The sequence below is a fragment of the Erithacus rubecula genome (assembly GCF_903797595.1).
Source record: "Erithacus rubecula genome assembly, chromosome: 10".
Classification (NCBI taxonomy): domain Eukaryota; kingdom Metazoa; phylum Chordata; class Aves; order Passeriformes; family Muscicapidae; genus Erithacus; species Erithacus rubecula.
In genome coordinates, this window is record NC_136662.1 from 14697763 (window position 1) to 14720482 (window position 22720).

The following is a 22720-nucleotide window of genomic DNA, read 5'->3' on the forward strand; positions in this document are numbered from 1 at the left end:
ATGCACACACAATTTCACACAACTCGAGCTTAATAAATCTCCTGCTGCTACCAAACAATCATTCTGGGGGATTAAAGTGCAACATCTGCTAACATTAATAAGCATTTTACATAGCAATATGTATAAAAGCAGTTGCTATCAGTCTTCTGAAAAAGCTTCCAGACTGGTTTGGCATAAATTATACCTTTATCCTTCAACTGGTAACTTTAGCTCACGGCAACAATAAGGTAGCTCTAATGCTATCTAGCTGGAAAACCCAAGAAAATTACATGTGGACTGCTACTGTCCTTCGTAGTGCAACAATTTTCAAAATGCTTGGAAAAATAAACAAAAAAAAAATGTCAATATGCAAAGAAATTCAGGTAAGAACCTGGTAAAGTCACATAATTTCAATACTTTGAAGAAACCAAAGCTACTAATCTGTTTGCAAGAGACAATTTCTCTCCTAATACCAGTTATAACTTTCTAATCCACCTTGGGCTTTTAAAATTTTTATTTGTATTTCCACCAAAGCAGCATCTACTGTGAAAGAATGCCTGCCTTTCCAAGGAGTAAAATAAATATCGGGGGGTTTATTTAATTAGGAATTCCAGCATACATTTTTAGGTAGAATTTGGCAAATGAGCATGCTTTGGAGTCGAGAGACGTGTAACATCAGCTTGAGCCAAGAACACAGTTGGCAAAAGCAGCACAAACTTTTCCTTGCAGCCCTGCCAAGGCAACTCAAGCCCTGCAGTTCAGCTGTGGACAGCCGAATGCCAGAGCCTGCCAATCACCCTTCTCTGGAGTGAAGAGAATGAACAAAGTCATATTCTGGCTTTTAAAAAAAAAACCACAGAGGTAAAGTATTTCAGGTTCTCACTGCATAAGCCCTACTGTCTGAGTATTTTTTAGAAACTGAAAAGAACCAACGTTGCAATAATAGATAAGACTTTGAATAGCTTTTTATAGCGCCCCAAGATAATTTTGTCATGTGTATCTTACAAGCTTACTTATTTCCTTTGTGAAAGAGTAAATTTGTATTAAAAATATTCATTTATAGAAAAGAACAGCAAACTGGAGCAAATATATATGTAGAAATTATTTAATACACTAGTTTTAATTATCAATTTATGTCCCCCGGTTAACATGATTTGCTTGAATGGGATTGTTTTAACATTATTTTTTAAGTCAAAACATTGCTCTAAAAATTACTATTATCATAGTCTTCTGACATGGCCAACATTCTTATTTGGCACGTTTTAAGAGAGATGAAGAAAATCAAAGCAGTAAGATAATAAAAGATTCCAGCAATGCCATTGACAACTAACACTCAGGGCCTTTTGATGATATCAGGCTTTAAAAGTACCCAGAACTAGGGCTGAAGCCAGGCTTAGCTGAGAGAAAAGCAGTCATTAAAGGACAGTAGGATAAAGCTTAAAACAAAAGGGAAGTACATTTAGTATCTACTTTTCCTCAAACTGATGGTTTCTTTAGGCTGAAGTCTGCACCCAAGATTCCCATACATGTTTCAAAGATTAGAATCACTGTTGCCAGATGAAGCACACGAGGATTAAGAATTCTTGAACGCAGCTTGAATTTTAGATTACAATTTTAAAATGAGTTTTTATCAAGTTGCTGTGTGCTGCCCTTAAAAACACAGCCTTATATTAAAGTTATGATTTCCTCTTTTTTCAAAATTTTAGAATAAAATTATATTGGCACATAATTTTCTTTTCAGGCTATTCCTCCGCCCGCACTCCAATTCTCACATCAGACATACCCTGCCATGTGCCAGCCTTACATGTTCTGGAAGATTTACTGCTGCTCTTATAGTCTCATGGCTATTTCAAATCCAGGTCACAACTTTCCACAGTTGCTTAGATTAACATTTGCAATTTAATCTGTTTTAACACAAGAATTCAACAGCACTGAGACAGAAATGAGGTGACTTTTTTGCTCAAGGATGACTGAATATTAAATATGAAATTTAACAGGTTGTAATCATAACAGTTTGTAAACACTGTAATATATATGTCTGCCCTAATTTAGTAAGATGGAATTCTCACATAACACTCATCAAACTGAGCACAAAAAAATTGTTCTGGCATTTCACTAAATTAAAATCCTCAGTCCCCACAGCCAGAATGCACAAATTTAGATTTTATTAATACCTTAAATCAAACTCACTTTTATGAAAGGCAATTTACAAGTCATCGTCTCTTCCAACAGCCAAGAACAGAATGGGGTCTTAAGCATATTTTTACAGACACTTTGATGATAGTCTAACCTTTTGGTCTGATTGCTACTTTTTACAAAAATAGCATTTTCTTTGAAATCCAGAAAACTCTTGTTTTCATGAATATAGCTTTAAGCCTTCAGTGACAGAATGGCTGACAGCTCAACAGATAGAAAGCAAATTTAAGAGAAGCTGTCCCTGTTAAGAAAATGCATGCCATTTTATCAGCTTCTCCTTCAGCAACCTCAAAAACCCCAAATTTCATCTAGATCACTGGATTTCACATCCTGCCCAAAGATACTGCTTTGTGCCAAACCTTCACACTCACGAACCATGCAATTTACACACGTTCTGCAAGCCACCTCGATTTAACTTGTGCTCTATGGACTTTAATATTTTAAAAATCCAACACCAGATAACAGCAGTCAGCATTACAGGCACTTCTGCAAGAGATTGCAAATCAGATGCACAATGAAATCATCACCATCATCATCATCATCATCAGGTAGACTCCCTCGCGCTGCCTGTTACTCACCAGAAATCAGTGGGAGTCGCACCACGGGGCCGGGAAACAGAAAGAAAAAAATAAATAAAAAGAAGGCGAAAAAAATAAAAAGCAAGAGAGCAGGCAGAGCGGGAAGACAGCATTCCCCCCGGGTAGTTTCGAGCGCAGAGGAAGCGGGAAAGCCCCTGGGTAGGGCGTAGAAGGAAAGGCACAGCTGGAAGGGAGGGCTCAGGAGCGGAGCCCGCAGCGCGCCCTGCCCGGCACAGCGCGGCTCGGGGACCGCACTCGGGAGCGGAGGAAGGGCAAGGGAACAGGGACCAGAGGACATGCGGCACCGCACAGGGAAGGGAAAGACCCGCTAGCAGGAAATATCTGAGCGTAATTTGGTTTCCTTCAAGCGGACTGCCAGCATCTAGGATCAGCAGGCACACTCTCATAAGCCGGCACAGAACCGACCCCTCTCCAGGACACAGCCGCAAGCTACACGGATGCAACTCTGCTTTTGAACCCATATGAAAAGATCATCAGTGTACATGCGAGTCCACGAAACTCTCTGGACAAACGAGTCACAGCGTTAATAAATGTGGAGACAGAGGAGGACACTGTGGTCACTCTGCAGTGCTACAAGGGAGGCCAGCACACACAATGAGCAATGAGGTGTCTGTCTGCATCTCTCACCTGCACACAAATATTTTGAAACATTTGCCCTGCTGCAAGTAATCATCTTCTATAAATGACTGATGATTTCACAGTGCCATTGCAATACTCTGTAAGTGGCTAGTGATTTCACAGTGTCGTAATAATAATATTAATTTAAATAAAAGCTGACCACAATTTCAACACATCCATTGCCCACTCTGGGAATTTTTGTTTGTTTGTTTAAAAATCAGATCCAGAAGAGGTTGTGACAGTAATAAGTGTACAGCTTACTTATGGGTCACTATTGGGCTGAACTAAGATTTTATTTCTAGAAGAAAAGCAAGACAGGAGGATGAATAATACAGATAAAAATGGATAGGAAAAAACAAGCTAACCTAAAGGTCCATCTTAGATATGTAAGAAGCGACAGACAGCGGCATGACAGAACACTTCACCCAGCACTGCTTGGTTCTCAACATACTCCCCAAAAGTTACTCAGTTTTGTTTTAATATCTCTTCAGTCAAAAGGTGATTTGACATTTTTGACCTAAAAATAGCAGCTTTATAGGTCTTTAAAAATAAAACTATCTAGTCCAAGGCTACAGTAGCATACAAGAAGAGCTTGCAGCAAACACAGTGGAAGTTTTCAACAGCCAGAGATTTCACCCCAATGATTTCTCATCTCCAAAATAAAAAAAAAATTTTCTGTGACAGTATTATTTTACAACAGCCAAATAAATACAAGTTTTTAGCTTTTCCAATGTTGTTATTTACTAACTAGAACATGTAGCTGTACAGTCCAGCTGGCTGAGAGAAGAATGAAGGAAAATAGGCTCTTCCTGGCTAGCAGTGACCTTCATCTGTGACTCTGGATACGCATTTCTTCTCCTGATCTCATAGTATCACAAGATAAACTGGACACTTTTTATTTTTAAATAAGCAGTATTTTAACAAAGACCCAGACATGTGTACTCAAGTGTATACACATTCATGAGTAGATATTTACTTAGGATTGGTAAAACTTTGTTATTATTTAATTCACTTTTGAAAATATTTGCAAAACACGGTGTCGAAGAACAACTTAAGATAGCTAAAACTAAAAATACATTCTTACATCTAACTGTTTTCAAATATTTAAATATGCTACTAAATCTTGCATTTCTGTCTAGGAAGGTATTTATCTTTCAATGGCCACTGACAGTTTTAACTTCCAAACAGTAAGTACTGACTACTTCAACATCCACAGAGCACCAATCTCCTAAAACCTGAACTAATACACAAGTTCATTGCCCATTTCCCATTTTTAGCCCCACTCAATAAGCCAAAATTATGAATTTTTTTGTGTGTTTGTGTTATAATTCTATTACAGGTCCTGGAGTACAACTCATTAAACTGGGGTTGGACGGACTGTGGTGTGGGAGAAAAAGTACCACTGCTTTTCCACTAAGAACCAAAACATCAATAATTCAAGTTGATTGGGAAACACTATTCAAGCAGACAATTAATTTTTAAGAATGTGGTAGAGATAGTAACAAACATTGCAAAATTATTTTAAATTTTACAAGACTCGTCAACAAAGCTTAAAATATGAAGCTTTTGAAATAACAAAAAATCTACATCTCTTCTTTCTCCAGGTTAAAGGAAGTTGGACTCCAGGAAACATTCTGGAATCCAGGCAGCAAAGCTATGAGCATCGCCTGTGACCCCAGCAGCTGCATGGGGAGAATCCCCCCAGAAATTCACTAAAACTGAAAAACACCTGAGAACCCAATGTTTTTTTTTTTAAGGAATGAAAAAAGAAAGCAACACTCTACCAGGCAAAATTAAAAATGCAAAGTCCACCTATGCACTAAGGTGGCTCCATTTCCAACACACTCATAAAGCCACATGGACTGCAGAAATACCATTGCCTGAGACACTCCAGCAATCTTCCCAGGGAGCCCCACATTCCCTGCAGCCCTGGACAGGGAGCGTGGCCAAAGCCTCCCCCTGCCCCAGCACACGTGTGCCCTTTCCAGGAAGGGAGAGAAGTAAATCAGTGTTTCCTATGAAGCACAGGATGAACCCTTCTGCTCATAAGAGCTCTTACTGTTTCCATAGTGAATGCCATTTACATGAAGGGATTATAAAGGTTCCCACATGAAAATGCATCTCTGGCATAACTACATTCTTTCAAGTTACTCTTCCTCCCACTTGCTATAGTTTCTAGGTGAAAGGAAAATATTGACAAAAACAGGACACGAGGGGGACAAAAGATAACCACAGACTGAAAAACATGAAACTGTCAAGCCATTTACAATTCTTTTTTTTTTAAACTTTAACTCCTCACGGCAACTGGGCAGCCTGAGATCAACTACACAGGGTAAAACACTTTAATTTATAGCCTAAGGGTTCTTCCATGTCTAAGAGGAAGGAGCATGTAAAGAAATACAATATCTTTCTCAGCCCGTCTGTTCTTTGAAATGTCTTCATTAAAATGGAGATTTTGACTTTTTGACTGTGAATAACAGAAAAAGGACAAACCTGGTTTCCAAGGATCTTCATCTGCAGACAGCACACACAAAGCTCCCCCTTCACTCTCACAATGATCACACTCACGTATTGCAGGCAGACTTTCAGGGGGAAGGGCAGATGGGACCACCTCCAGTTCATGATGATTAGCTAAATTAGTCCTAATTATACCTTTGTTTTATCATGAGGCAACTGAGAATAAAGCCAAGAATGTGGACCTGCAGGACAGCAGAACTCATACTTTCCCAGACCCAAGTGGCAGCCAGGGCACAGATCACCAGTGCATCCAGGATGTCACAGCCCTTGTCACCAGAGAGCTACAAGTCACAAACCTACAGTAATAAAGCTGCAAAAAAGCAGGTTTTTTTGGTTTGTTTTTTTTTTTTTTTTTTTGAGGAGATGGGGGAAGGGGTGGAAATCTCTTGTATACATTGAAATTCAGTATTTCACCAGCACTGCAGTAAAACCACAACTTGTCCAATGGTCATAAAAGCTTGAGTGAATGTTAGAGCACAATACCAGGAGCTATTCCCTTATAGCATCTGTGAGCCCCAAGAAAATTCCTCTGAGCACACCTGCCTAGTTAGTACAGCAGCAACTATAGACTTTGTATATGCACAAGATCTGAACAGTTTTCTTTTAGGTAACTTAAAAATGGCTGCAATTAAGTGCTAAATGATATATTCATCACATCTCTCAGCTTTGCAGAGGCTGTGAACACAGTTGTGCAAACTGCTTAAGCACAGCACTGAAATAGCAGCAAATTTTCTCACTGCCCCACGTATTTTTTGTAAACTCTTGGCAATTAGTTTTAATAATCTGTTAATGCTGCTGCTTTATTTGGTGCATTGGTTATTACGTATCTATTTAAAATACAAACTAAAATAAATAACTGGACATCTTCCACCAGACTTACTGAAAATTTTCATTTATTTGAGTCTGATTCAATTAACATTAGGACTTTGATAACTTTTTTATATGTAAAATTGTATTGAACAAAAATAATTGTTTTAAATAACTGTTTCATATATTGAGTGATTTTCTGTGGAAAATATGTAAGAACTAAGAAATTTACTGACAACAGAATCTTAGTGATAAATCAGTTTTGGGGGGGTATTAAGCTAAATATAATTAAAATAAACTAAATTTTTCAATTGGTTCTTAATTAGATAGACAGCAGAAAGATGCTGACTTCACTGTTAGTCACAATATTCTTATATTTGTATTCTTAATTTAAAATCTGTTCAAGCAGTACTTGCTCATCATGCCACTGACCAAAAAACCATTGTAATCAGAAATAATAATATTAGAAGTGAAGATGGAGAAAGGATATATAAATTCTGTACAGGTGACAGAAGCATAAAAAGAATTTTATTCACAGGTATACTTGAAAGGTTATATTGGTTTTATGTGCTCTGCTCGGCAGATTTTTCAGTCATGAGCCAAGAACTGCTGATTACTGGCATCCCATTTGCCAAATACAAAAGCTTTATTAGTCATAACAGCACGGCTGTTCCAAACAGACAAAGAGATATAAATAATAATAAAAAAGACAGAAGAAGAAAAAGACTTGCCCCTTTTTCAGGGTTAGTTGTCTGTGGGCAGTTAAGTATGACTTAGTGTGGCTTCATTTCCAATGCATCCTACAAGTAAAATGACTACAGTGTGGATTTGTGCTTTGATTTGTTGTCTTGCAAACAGAAGAATACTGATTTTAAGAGACCATTCATTATGGCATTTGTGCAAAAAGAAAAATGGTTAATCTATCGCACAGTTATATATAAACACATTCTGAATATGTTTCAGGAGAGCACATAAGGCTAACAATTTGGTAAGAATATTTCTGCATATATTTTCCTCTTTCAAATGTAGAAATTGTATTCTAAAACATTAGACAACTTTTTAAGTGATAAATACATGCAAAGCAAATCCATTGAAATCTATTTCAATGCCTTTAAAATTAATTATAAATATTGGTAATATTAAAGCATGGATAAAATGCTTCACCTCCAACTGAATTTTTATGCATTATTCACCCTTTTTTTCAACGTACTGGCTTCTTCTTAGCTGGGGCATAACAAGGCAAGAGCTGCCCTCAACAATGCAGTCACAGTTCATGCTCTTAAATCGGCTGGAGCTCCACATTCACTGGGGGTAACATTCATCCTTTTGTGTCTTCTTGTTACTTACAGACAAAAGATACGATCGCTTTCCACAGTTCAAATGAATGAAACGTGAAGCCAAGCTAAGAACCTACAGGAGCTCGTCTAAAATAGAAAATGTTATTCTTCTTCTGAGCACAAAACTAAAGACGAAGTTCCAGAATTTTGCACTAGATAAAACATGCATGGACAACTGATCACAAATGAAGCTACTATGATAACAAAAATAATGAAGTTTTGAGTATTAACTTTAAAGCAGCTTTGAGGTCCCAGCTATTTTCCAGGGACCACAAAAAAAACCCACATTTAAATCCATGGGCAACTGCTCCTAGCACATTTTCAGAAGTGAAATATATTATGTTAAAAGAAACATGTACATCTTTTCTCTGATGATCAATAACAATTTAAAACAGATGGGTACAGAATCTTTCTATAGAAACTCTTACACATAGAATTAATCCAAAGCATCCAGGAAATGTTATGTCTTACAAATTTAACCAATATTACCACTGCATGTCTACAATGCATGGAACATGTACTGGAAATTTCTTTTACAATAAGAATTGTCTTCTATATATTTTATTAATTTGGAATTACCTTATTTTAATTTTAGCTCAGGAAATCAGGAAATGTATTTCGTTTGTTTAAACACTCATTATTTTAGTATTTACTTAGTTATAACTCAAGATATTAACTTAAAATACGTGTCTGTTTCATCACACACTGCCATACTGACTGCTGTGCTACTCAATGCAGTTGTTCATAAATGACTATATAACCTAACGTATTTTCTTCAATTAGTCCCCATAAGTGTTTTTTATTGACAAAATATAATTTAGTTTTATTAAATGTGACTGGAACATTACTTCTGCCAAGTAAGTGAGTATTAATGTCTCACTTTTTTTGGTTTTTTTTAAAAACAGATGGAAAATTTTAAGAATTAAGGAACAGATTGAATGCCAGTTACATGAAAATTGTACAAGTATGACATTATTGTCGCTTTTGTTGCTTGCAACAAAATTTAAAAATTATCTAAGTTACTTATCACCATAAAAACCTGGCACCACTGAAAGAGAAAATGTGTTACGCTACAGCTAAAGCAAAAAAAAAAAATTACATTATTTTATTTAAGTAAGCTCTTCCAAAATGTAGCATGTAAATTACTATTGTTCTACCTTCAAAATACAAGGCTGTTAAAAATATATCTTAATCACAGCTGCATTATCCTCACAACAGAATTAAAGTTGCATATACGTCTTGATTTTCGTATTGTATGGCAACGTCCACTGAGTGGAACTTCCGAAACATCCCTACCTCACCAGGAAAGAAAAAGACACACTGTGTAAAGAAAGATTATGTCTTTGCCTCTCACAATTCCTCAACAAGATTAAATTAAAAAAACCTCTCTTTCTTCATCATCACTTACACATCAGTATTTCCCCATGCAAACAAGGATGGCACAACTCCAGCACCTACCAAAATCTCCATGAAAGACATAATTTATATATTTTCTGTAAATCTTACCATTATAATCCTATTGGGGTGTAATTGCTGTGGCTAATATTCTTACCCTGTTATGAAAATGCTCAACATAAATGTGGCACTGAGTTGTTAAGATAATACATGATCATGCTGTGAGAGGGTAATACCTATACAATAGCCCTTGCCAATACCATAAATCTCTTTATTAGACAACAACCTATTACAGGAGATCTGCTTAACTGTTTCCCTACTTAGAGGGCCATTTGGTGTTACAATAACAAGCTGACTTTTCACATTAGAAAGGATTAGCCAGTATAAATAATAAATTGACACAGAGTTACTACTCTTTTAGATATGGTAAATCTTTCCTGGTGTTTAAAAAGGGAATCCAAACTAAAGCCCTAAGACCATGTTAGGCTGAATGTATACTAAGTTTAAAGTTCTGTTCATTTAAACTAACGAAAAGGAAAAAAGAAAATCAGCTCTTTGACCAATTTATGCCACAGATTTATTCCAGGAGAGCATATTGCAGAAATTTGTTTCTGTTTTAGGTCATGTGCATACATACTGCTTTATTTCCTAACAATATCACAGCAAATCATCTTCAAATTAACTGAAATATTTTAAAGTAAAATGATTGTCACCATTTTTCCAGACTTCATCTGCGTACCATCTATTATACTTCTTGCTCAGCAAGTGAAACTGTATTATATATGAATTGTTTTCTTCTCTGAAGTCTTAACTTTTTGAAAGATCACACACTTTCATCATCTAAATAACTACAATACAAATTATGAAGTCTGCAATACACCAGATGATTTATTTCATTGTGCTAAATTAAGGATATATCACCGCCTAAAAAACAAATATCTGATTCTTCAAGCTAGTTTTTAAATTACAATTTACAAATAAACTTAGGTTAAGACATTCCTTGCTCTATGTTGTCAGCATTTATTAAAGCTTAAGACAGAAATCCTTACAACTGTTTGCCTGCTTTAGTCCCCGACTGTAACAATTCATCAATCTGGGTAAAATTCATTCACCTCTTTATATTTTAAACAGAGAAAAAGCAAAATTAAGAGTTAGCCTTTCATCACCTTGATTATGGTCCGTAACACTGCTTGCATAAGTAGAAAATACTTACCTACTGCTTTCTGGCTACCACACTACTCTGCACGAGATGTGTTGAAGACCTGAAAGTACTCTGCTGGCTCTCTCGTGCTGACATGACACTTTTAGAATCTGAGAAGACAGTTTAGGCAACAAAAATCTGCTTCCTGTCATTCAGAATACCAAAACTGTCCTACTGCACCTCGACTGGCAAGAATTGTTTTCCTCAACTCCTTTTTAAACTTCTGATAAAAAGGCACTTCTTTGAAATATGAAGTATTTTTTTAAGCTGGCTTGTGCTTATTGATGTTTTAAAATCTTTGCCCTCTGTGAGCTGCTGTTACTGATGGACAGTCTTTTTAAAAGCTATCTTGCAGAGCCTTTCTACTCTGCATAACAGAGGAGGCACTGTGAAATGAAATTGTACTTACTGGAAACAATTCAGCCCTGAATGCCTTGATTACTCTGATTATCTCATATACAAGCTCCCTCTGCAGGTAATAATAAGAATGAGCAAAAATATGTGAAAAATGTGGGTAACAGCCGGCATAGGAAACCAAATAATCAGTCATCATTTTAAAGAAACTCCCCCAGAAATCCTTCTCCAGCATAAGGAGGTAACACAGAAAACATTTTCCTTTTTTTTTTCCCAGCACTGTGTCTCTTCTTGTCTCCTTGGAAAAGTTAAGCATTCAGCTTTAGCCTTTCCTATATCAAGCCACACACATTTATTTTTCCAAAGTAATCTAAATGCTTTCAGTGCAGAAAACAAAAGAGGGAAAAAAAAAAAAAAAAAAAAAAAAAAGACCATGTCAAACAGTAAAATAAGTTCATCCTATCTGATGCCTTTTTCTAACTGAAAAACAACCAAGATCCCTTCATTCTATTTACTGCTAGGAGGAAAAACCTAATGTCACTTTTGCTTACAATTACACACGCACTCCACCAAAGTTTAAAATGCAATTGAACTGAATGGTAAATTATCTTGAAAATTAAATAACATATTTTTTAAAATTCCCTATCAATTTAAATCAAATCATGAAGTAACAATGCTGTTTTCATCCAAGTGGAAGCAATTTTCTCCCAAAGACATTACCCCTACCTTAAAGTGTCTCAAGTCTGTTTGTCGTAATGGCATGCGCTTTCTAGATAAAAATCTCTTCAATGCAAATGGGACAAAGCTTCCCGTGAACAAAACTATAAATATTAAGTACATTGTAATTAAACCTTCATCCAATCTAACCTTTAGCACGCACTCAAAAAACTGGGAAACCATCAGGCAATATTAATTTGTCTTCCCAGACAGCGAGAACGAATGTATGCATGTGGTTTTGTTTCTCTTACAGAGTGAAATCTCACTTTCTGCAAGTAGTGCCTATAGATGTATGAAGAACATTCATAAAATAAATTCATATGCATTGGGCATAAAGTCACATATGCCCTGTGTCAACTTAATTTTCACGGGGAAAATAAACTCCAAAATACAACCTTTTGTATTGTTGTATTGTACAACCTTTTAAGGTTTCAATATCAGCTTAAAACAAACAAACACATAAACACAAAACCACAAAAACAACCAAAACAAACAAAAAACCCAAACAAGAAACCAACAAAACAAAACAAACAAACAAAAAAAATAACAAATGGGGAAAATACTCCTGATATTTCAGTATGGCTACAGCCATTACATAGAATAAATATAAGACAAATTACAAAGTTTGGGTGTTTATTTCAAGATGATAAAACTGCTGCAAATCGAGCTCTTCTTTGCTGATGGAATATCTTTAACAGTTGGATCATCAGCTAGTTACTATGAAATACTATTATCCACCTTCTCATAAGTGAGGATATAAAGAAAGCAGGGGGGAAAAAAAACCAACAGCTTTTTGGAGAGATGATGCTCTATTCAAGCACGGGTAAGATTACTGCCTGAAGGGCAAAAGGATTTCTTCTCAATTTCAAATTATGTCACCTCCCCTCTCTCTTCAAAACAGCTCCCAGCCTCAACCCGTTTTCCTGGCACAGAAGCTCAGCCAGGAATACACCTGAGCTGCTGAGGCACTTTCTCTCCTTGAAGCACTTTATACTGATTTACACAAGAATCAGCCTCACCAATTGACAGGCTGCGTTTAAGAAATACTTATTAGACTGAAGTAAATAAAAGCTGCTGGAGACACTGCCAACAAAATAGCTATGAATTGGTCTTCTGTAGAACACTCATTTTGTTCAAAATGAAGATGCAATCATTATTCATTCTGGGAAAGCAGGTTTTTCCAAACTGGTAACTTCACACTGAAAAAGTCTAAAAAATAGTGTAATAGTTTAATGAAAGGATGCCTAGATCAGAAGAAAAGAATTCTGCCTACCATCAACACAGGCATCGGGAATTTGCCAGAGAAATGCAGAGGCAACAGCCGAACTTGTTCTCAAAAATATTTTCAAAAAATGTCACTTTATTTAGAAGCAACGCTGCCTACTGCAAGGAAATTGTTTCTGAACACTGCTCACCCCGGCGTAGACTGCAATGCTGTAAAAAATTACAGATATGATACTGTAAGAGAATATATAGAAAAGTGAATTAAAGTCTCCTTCTGGCATGTGATCGCCCTCCACCACTGCAGCACTGATTTCACAGTTAGGCTCTCTCTACACACACCCGAGCCCATCAACAGCAGAGCAAGTCTGATAGTCAGGAACAAGGTCGGTCATCCGCTCCCCAGCTGCCAGAAACAACTTTGAACAGTAATCGGCGTTATTATTCTGTCATCTGGATTCAGAGCAGTAATCGGTGTGAGGTGTCGACTGATGGGAAAATACCAACAGAGGGCACAAAGGATAGCAGCAGCCCAACCTAAACAAGAGACTGGGGATTTTATCACATCCACAGGCAACTGGATAAACAGAAGTACTGTAATTTTTAAAGCATAATTCTCCAGTGATAAATAATTTTGCTGATCTTATCTATTTTTCCAACAGTTGCAGACATGAACGTAAGCGCTCAGGAAGGAGCTGCACCTCTCTAGCTGTGGTGCACACCCAGGGCTCGGCTGCTCCCACACTGTCCCCACCACAGAGGCAGCAAAGAAGCCCAAGAAATGGGAAAATTCCCTTCTCTACCATAAAATGTAAAAACACTCCCACACCTATCAACGAATCAAGACATCCCTTATCTAAGTGTTAAACACAACTTGTATAGTATCAGAGATCGGGATCTTAAATAGCACTCTTCATTCGTGTTATTTCATTCCAGCCTTTGTAGCCCATCACCATCAAGTAACACATCGTTAACATATAAACATATTATAAAAACACTCATCTGTGTTACGTTTTTAAAAAAACTGCTCCCTTTTTGCCTATATTGCCCGTTTTGCAAAAGGAAGTATCTTTCTCGCATGATAGACAGCCAACGTTATATACAATGTAATACATTGTTTACATTATAAAACAATAGTAAAGAAAAAACATTTCAGAGTTATTTAGTACACCAAGGAACAAAACAGGCAGACCGAGACTCTACCATATTTGTATGAGGAAATAGCATAAAATAAATCTTTCATGACAAAAAAAGCCCTCCATTACATTAAAAGGAAAATATTTCTAATACTGCATCTACTCAAGAAACACAAGTAGCTTCTTATTAGCTCTAACTAGATTTTCTCTGAAGGTAGCTACTCTCACTTCTGAAAAACAGACATTGATACTTAAATCTTTTTGTGTAAATGTTAGTGTTTATAATGTGTTCCTAAGAGATTAAGATTAGGAAAAAAAAAAATAACCACACAACCAAGACAGGCCCTATTTTTCTCAGCCCATGATCACTTGTCAAGCCATGATTAATGCTGTGCTCTGTAGAGGGAGACATTACATCTAGGCTACAACAGACCTAAATTTTACCCTAAGGCAGAAGTCTGATTTAAACATCTCTATTCAAAGTGACATTTGTCCTCTCTTTTCAACCAGTTTCCTCTGAAATTCCAGTAAACTGACTTTGTGACCTACAAATGGTCCATTGATTCTAACTTGTCGTGTTGCCTGTCCTTGTAGCAAAGTTAGTTTTGGTGACTGAATGAAGTAAGATGCAATGCATACAAGAAAAATACAGGTGCAGAGTCCATTAGGTGCTCTATTAAATGCTCCGCTGGATAACAGCAACTAGAATTCACAGCTGTAAGGATTCCAGCTTACAAAGAAGAGCTAAAGATTAATACTGAGGTCAACATTAAAAATTAGAAAATATTTTTATATTCAGAAGTAACAATGGCCTTCATATTCTGAGGTGATGAGCAAAGACTTTTTTTTGTATTACAGACAAGAAAATGGGCATCATCAGAGCCACCCTGAAAAGTAATTACATTTTATCTCTTGCCTTTCACTCTGAAATGTCTGCTGAGGTATTTACATTTGTCTGTTATGAGAACAACAAGTGAAAAAACTAGTTGCTATCACTTATCTCAAGTAAATACTATTTCTCCAGTGAATGGTATTATTCCATCTATTTTATAAAGTTATTGTTAGAGCCTCCGATTTATCTGTAACTGCTATTGTAGGAATAAAAATAAGACATGTTTCTACCTTATAAAGAAATAGACAAATAGCAGACCTGGACATGCAGAATAGTCAATATCCTTCTTAGTGAACATGAAAAATGCCAACATTTGATAATATTAAGCAATTCAGACAGCGCTGGCAAGTTCCTACTAGCCAAGGTAATCTTATTTCTGGTGCTTTTCAGGGTAAATTGATTTTTTTTTCCTCCTCTTAGCTGCTCTGATCATCGAAGGAACATATACAAGTGTGATGGGATTTTACTTAGCAGACAACACACAAAACATTCCCCAAACACGGAGTATCTTACTCATAAAAACAGATTTTTGTTGTAATTAAGCAAACTATATTTAAGCTTGCTTTGTGCCAGAGTAACAATCAACAGCATTTTGCTAGAGACTGCACTCTAACTGCAGGTGTTGAGCACTGTGCTTGCTTCAGTCAGGCTGCAATGCTTTTTACTATCCCACATTTCTAAATAATTTGGATAAATGGCAAGCTAGAGTTGGTTGAATCATTAGAGTACCTCATGAAAATCGGAAAGAAAGAATTCATGACATATGCATATTACATATTCTTTTAAAGCCCATAAAATGCTCCATTTAATGTAACAATCCATAACCTGGAGATGCTACGATTCTGAATTTGAAGATTTTTTCCGTCCTCCTTTTGGAATCAATTTCTAGTTAACTACCAGTTTGCATATACACAATGCTGTCAGATTGTAGCACTCACTAAGAAAGTGTATTTCTGTAACTAAATTGCAGATATTACTCGACACAATCTTTCCAGTCCATGCTGTAGAAATACATCTCGTATATTTCAGGCTGAAAGAAACATGAACTCCTAGAAAATTATCTATTGAGGAGGGCTTTAAGCCCATAATCTTTCCCCTTTTAAATGAAGAATGTTGCCAAAGATAGACTAGAAGTATTTTCTACACCAGGTATATATTAAAATTAAATCACAAGCTACAAATATTACAGAGCCACCTGCTACTTTTATTTTAAAAACTCTTGGAAACAAAATGCAGCTATCTTTGAAAACTATTTAAATATTAAACACAATTGTTAAGAGTATTGAGAATGGCCTTAAAATAAGTTGTTGTTTTTCCAGTTTTTTTTACATCCAATTACAACCACGTTGGTTTAAATTTTTTACCTGTTTCATACAGAGGGCGTCTTTAAAAATAACAGACAGCTTTTAAGTTTAAAAGCTGCACATAAATACTTAAGGAGGTGAATTTCTTGCAATTTCAAATCACTTTTGTACATCACAAACATCAATCCTAGAAAATGCTTTCAAAGGGTCTGTTTAACATGACATCTCCAAGTAACATGACTGACTGCAAATTTCACTAGCCTGTGTTCTGAGCTATCCTGGTTCATAACTGCCTGCTGGTCTACCTGTGCATGGATATGACTTCCATTACACAGCAGATGTAGTTTAACTTCTCCACTTGCAGCTGACTAGGTAAAAACCACTATTTGTTACTTCCAGGTCCTGTATAATCAGTCATCCACAGATATTCCTTAGTGGAAATGCAGACGAATCACAGAGAGTTTTCTGACACAAAGTGTTACTGGTAGGTTATTTGTCATGAATATCAGGCGTGGCACAATCCCCAGCAGGAGCCATACTACAAGGTAACAGCATTTCCTTACAGGTATGTCAACATTTTGGGTGGACAAAGGATGAGCAAGGGCTTGGAAACACATAAAGTTTTAGTCCAGATTTCAGTAAAAACTTATGATTGTGTCCGTGTGCTCTCTAGATGTCAAACAATTCTTTCTTCTGTATGGTTATCATGATTTGCATTAATTTATAACACACTCTCTAGAAATGTATTTCAAATAAAACTTCTGACAAATATTTTGCCTAGCTAGAGATTTCTCTCTCCAAAAACCCTTAAATGAAAATTATGGACTTTAAAAAAAAAAGCTGTAATTCAAAACTGTAGCAAATTTTATTCATCACAACTATTCCCATTTAAAAAAAAAAATCACCAAAATGTCATGTCTACATATCACATTTCCAGAATAAAACGAACCATATTATTACATACTATTAACCATAAAGACTATAAACTCCTAAGACTATACTACCTTCCTTATTTAAATTTTAATAAGGTGCTTCCGTACTAGAGACTAGGATTCCTGCATAACCCCCTTTCCTGACTTTACGCATTAAAAGTGGTAAGAGATAAATAAAACATTGAGAAAGCTTCTGAAGTGATCAAATAAGAACTAACTAAGCACACTTTGGGTTTTTTAAAGCCTTCCTTTTGCTCATTTTAAGAAGGGAAACACCCAGAAGCCTGGTGTTAATGTTTCTGCTGATTGTGAAAATTGCAGCAATAAAAACTCCAACTGCTTGTTTTAAATTAAGACTTGCAAGACTACATGTGAGATCTGTATCTTTACATTAGTTTTTATAACATTTGGAAGTTTGGTTGCCTGCTTTGATGTTGGTCTATTAATGAGCAAGGGAGCCAAAAACCAGAAAAAAAAAATGTTTACTGGAAATTCTCAAGTCAAAACCTGAAGTAATTGGTTTGTTCTACCCCACATGATTCAACATCCTGATTCCCCCAACTACCAGCTCGCTGAGCTATCTCAATGTCTAAGCTTTGTTACTGTTGCCAACACATAGTAACCCACAGTGATTGAAAATGGCAGCTGAAGTGCTGCTGCAGCACGTTAATTTTTCTTTAAGTGCTTCAATTCTGTCATCTGAATGTCGAAAATCTTCTTTTTGCTACTTTTTTTACGTTTAGAGATTTGTCGAATTTGGGGTTGCCGTCATATAAACCAAAGTGCAACATTTCCAAGACAATTTTTAGATTATCCCTAATAGCTGAAAGGATAATGCACTTTCTTTATAACCCTCTGCATTCAAAGCAGACTAGTTAACAGCAACTTAAGTGTGATAATGGCAATTACATCAATATGTTCCTTTTACACCACCAAAAGGTCCTACTTCAGACAGATGAAGACATTAGGCAAATAAACTGCTGGAAATTACCTGAAAGTAATTATGTAATTTTAGGACCACTAAATGCATCTATTTACAAAATGCCCAAATAGCCACATCCATCTTAGAATAAGAAATCTATGTAAATTACTTGATCAACTGCAGTGTTTTTCACCAAGACATACCATACATACCCAGTTCCCTCATTACATGAAAGGAAATTGAAGCTTGAAATTGAATATCCTACTCTAAAGCCACATCACTTTCATGGAGTAAAAGAAATACCCCCCAAATGGTGAACTAGAAGAAAAAAAAAATAAATAAAGCAACAAACAAACAAGTCCCCTAAACAACAGACCAAATGCTACACATTAATGACTTCAACCAACTTTCTAAAAACACAAAATATGTGTTTAAGTATCTGTATTATTCAAGTAAAAGGTTTGGAAAGAAGCAATAGGCAAGGAATATTTAGGAAGTTCTTTTTTGCCAAAGATATAAACCAGAATATAGTTCCCAAGAAACATCTGGCCCCTGGAAAAGGTCCCAACTTATTGATGGATAACTGGATTTTGCTTGGCTTTTGGGTAGCTGGATTATGAATATCGATTTGTAAAGGTAATAAAAGGGTAGGCCAGGCCACATCCCTTTTCGAACCCATGAAAATAGTAACAAAAAAAAAAAAAAAAACTATGAACATGTAGGCTCGTAAAACAACTCGCAATGCGATAAATGTTCTACACAGCCACCAAAACAGCACTCCTGCCATAGCTGGTTCCAAATTATTTATTATAGCATAATACTAACCACAAATTAGGTTATCTTAGCAAACACAGTATCACTGATTAAATGAGATTACAAGAATTACTCATTTTCACTTCTTCTAGAATGAAAAGGAAATGGAAGCATATGGCCGGTGGTGACCAAAACTTCTTTTAAAACTCTCCATAAAAATATCTATTATTCCAGCCTACCCACCCATTAAGGAAGGAAGCATATTTGTTTCAAAGGCCTGGAGCCGAGAGGTCTTTTATTACAAGATTTCATTTGTTTTCTGAAGTAATTAGAAGGTCTTCCCCATTCATGCCTGCACGCAGTAACGTGTAGGCCATACCCAGAGCATGAGCGCGGGAGAAAGGGCTCTCCAAATCCCCCTCCCGGAGAGGAGGAATCACAAACCACACCACAGTGCCTGTCATAAAAGGTCACTTTTTTTGCTCGGAACAAACCATTAATCAATAGAGTGTAATTGTCCGAGAGCTCGCAAGGACTCTGCAGCAGAGGGACCTTGTCTTTCACTCGCATAATTGCAAAACAGCGAAAGTTCAGAAACATAACCCAAATCCACCTCCCCATTTTACCCCTTTACAATTCCCACTGCCCTTTGGGCCTCTTCTTGGAAGCAAATGGAAGACAAGCTGAAGTTTTCTCAATTGAGCCGGAGCTAAGAAACCTTTGATATGCTAATACCCTCCTTCAAACGGTAAGAATTCACACTTGCATTAATTCAAACAATTTCTGCAGAATGATGTGAAATGGCACCTCTTTTCGTGGCAAGCAACAAAAGGAGGGAGCCGGGGCGTCTGAGGAAGCCAAACAGCAGAACATTTGTTCCGCAGGATTCCTTCCGTCGCGCACAGGGGCATTTCTGGGCAAAGAAAACACACCTGAGTACCAGCAGAGCTCTTTACTTTCTGACAAACCGCGCTCAAATCCCAGCAGGGCCGGCGCAGACTAACAACAAGATGTTATTTTTAGAGCCAGACACAGCAACGGTGCCTCATGACACACTGTTTTCTGTCTCCAGATGGCCCCAGATTTCTACATGTGAAAATAAATAGAAATAAAAAGAAAAAAAAAAAGAAAAAAAAGAAAAAAAAAAAAAGTTGCTCTCACCCCACAGCCGACAAAGGGTAATTTATTCCTCTTCCCACAGCCACCCCCCACCTCGCACGGGCTGAGAGCCGGGCGCTCGGCAGAGTTACACAAATAAACCCGCAACAGGTAATTATTTAGCGAACGGATGCAACTTTGCGCGCTGCGCGGGGCGCGCCGCGGAGCCGCGGGCCCGGCGGGCGGGCGGTCCCCGGCCCCGAGCGGACCCCGGCCCCAGCGGACCCCGGCCCCCAGCGGGGGCAGCGGGCGGGCGGGCGGTTGCCGCAGGTCCCAGCGCAGGGCGGCGGAGCGCGGCCGTTCCGCGCGGGCGGAGCGCGGCCGAGCGGAGCAGCGGCGGAGCCGCGCCGCAGAACCCGGAGCCGCGGGCTCACCGAGGGCACATCGCTCGGCCGGCGGCGGCCCCGAGCAGCGGCAGGCGAGGCAGACCCTAAAGTAAGAGCATCGCTGCCGGCGGCGCGGCAGGGGAACATCCAGAAGTCAGGGAGCAGGCGCCGGCAGGAACGCGCGGCGAGGCTGCGGCGCGGGGCTCCGCTTACCTATGTCTGGCAGCCGAAGGCGGGCCGGGGTCTGTGTGCCCGGCGGGACCCGCGGTCCGGGTCAGCCCGCCGAGCTGCGGGGATCGCGGCGGAGTCAGTCCCGGGCCCGGCGGCGGCGCGGGAGCGGCGGGCGGGCGGCGGGCTGGGGCGGGAGCGGGCGGCAGCCGGCGCTGCGGCTCGGAGGGCTGGGGCAGCGCAGAGCAGGGGCGGCTTCTTCTCCACGCAGCCGGCCGGGAGGGTCTTTTGGGTCTAAGTCAACATTTTCCTGCAGTTCCTCACACTCCGCTCCGCAGCAAACGCGCGATGCAGCCAGGCTCCCGCACGCACGCACACAAGAAATAAATTCAATTAAAAAAAAAAAAAAAAAAAAAAAAAAAAGCCGAAATGGAGAGGAGGACGGGCGCAGTGCAGTGTGTGTGCCCAGCCTCGAGAGTCCCTTCTGTGAAGCGATCAGGAGGCGATGCCAGCAGCTGGGGCAGCGGGGAACAACTCGAATGTTACAATGGACCCCCTCCTCCGTGTCTCTGTCGCTCGCACCGACCGGATTCACATCTCCCGGGATGACATTCTGGCCTCTGGCGGAGTGCGGGGCCGGCCCCTCCTCGGATTTTCTCCTCTTCCTCCCTGTGATGCTGCCCCGCCAACGACTGGAGATCGGGCGCCGGGCGCTGAGCGAGTAACGCGCGCGGTAATGGGAAAAACGCAATACATACACACCAAAAAAAAAAAAAAAAAAAAAAAAATTCCCAATGAATGTATGGCAGCCTCTCCGTGCTCGCGCACCGCTCCGTCTGCGGCTGGGGAGCGCCAAGTCCTGACACGGACTCTCCGCCGGCTCTGAACTGGAGTCACCTCCAGCCTCCTCCCCCTCCAATCTCCACCCCTTCTCCCTGCGCTCCCACCCCTGGGCTCAGCTAATCATATAAACATATTATCACGTAGAGCGGCATCGGCGAAGGACAAAAATCTCTCCCTTCCTGTCTTTTTTCAGCCCTCCCCACCGCCCCTCATTCATTTGGTGAGGGGGAGGGGGTGCTGAAGGCTAAATAGCCGCCGCTCGGCTCCAGAGGCCGCGCAGACCGGCTGCGCCGGCGCGGATGGCGAGGGGCGCGCACGGCCGCGGAGCCGCTCGCCCGCCGCCGCGGAGCCGCTGGGCGCCCCTGCCCGGCGCCTCGGGCCCCGGCGCTGGCCGGGCCCGGGGCCTGGGGCCTGCGCCGCCCCCTCCCTCTGCCTCCCCGGCGGCTGCAGGCGCGCAGGCCGGCCGGCCGGAGGCGTCCCCGCCGCACCTTCGTGCCCGCAGCCGAGCGCGCCGCGATGCTGCGCACCCCGCCTGGTGCGGGCACCCGGGCAGAGCTGCCCGGCCGGCTGGGCTCGGCTCGTCGCTCTCCGCAGCGCAGCTCCTGTTCCCCGCCTCCCCGTCCTTCCCCTGCATCACCCAAAAATCGTTCACCGGCTGGGCGAGCAGCGAGAGAGGGCAGACGGGGGGTCCCGGCACCCCAGCGCCTTCTCGGCTGCGCTGGTCCTTTCCTTCGCTCCCTCGCGCTGACATGGCCCGGCTTCTGCCCGGCAGGGACGGCGCGCCGAGGCACAGCGTTAGGGAAAACATGTCAGGGCAGGGTAAACAGCACTTGGAAACGATTTAAAGGATACTCATTTGACTCACTGCTGTGCTCGGATACAAAACGCAGTCTAGTAGCGTTGTTGCATTCTCCCAAAAAATCTGCTCTGGGAAACCAGGTCTGGGATTGTAAGCTTTGGGTTTCTCGTCTGTGTGGATGTAAAACACTGAGGATCCGCTCCGACCTTTCGGGATGTGCAACATGGGCAATTCCCAGCTCTCAAGGTCAGGGAGAAGCAGCTGGGCATTAGCGAGGGCCGGTGCCAGCGGGGAGCGAGGGCCGTGCGCGCGTCCCACGCTCCGCGCCCGCCGGGGCTGCGGTGACCAGAGGGAGCGACAGCCGCGGTCAAAGCAGCTCAGACTTGACCTGATAACTGCCCCCTCCCTTTGTTTGGGGGTTTTAGCCATCCCCTCCCTCGCTGCAGCACTGAAATGAAATCCTCTCAACTGCCTCTTCTCACGAAATCGCATGTACTAGGCAGGACCACTTGGGGCTTGATCAACCCTTTTAGGTCCAAAGCACAC

The 22720-nt window shown here is 40.1% G+C and overlaps 1 protein-coding gene across 9 annotated transcripts in view; it reads right to left on the bottom strand.

The window, feature by feature from the left end:
• Positions 1-22417, bottom strand: part of ADGRL2 (adhesion G protein-coupled receptor L2) — a 158876-nt gene extending 136459 nt beyond the window's left edge. For 3 of the 9 annotated variants that reach the window (XM_079314512.1, XM_079314510.1, XM_079314509.1), the window contains exon 1: positions 20578-21419. The gene's annotated coding sequence lies outside the window, so the exon portion shown is untranslated. Of the gene's footprint in view, positions 1-2753; positions 2897-20577; positions 21421-22240 lie in introns of those variants that run through there. The other 6 variants (XM_079314507.1, XM_079314506.1, XM_079314504.1 and 3 more) reach the window with 4 other exon arrangements.
• Positions 22418-22720: the final 303 nt, after the last annotated feature.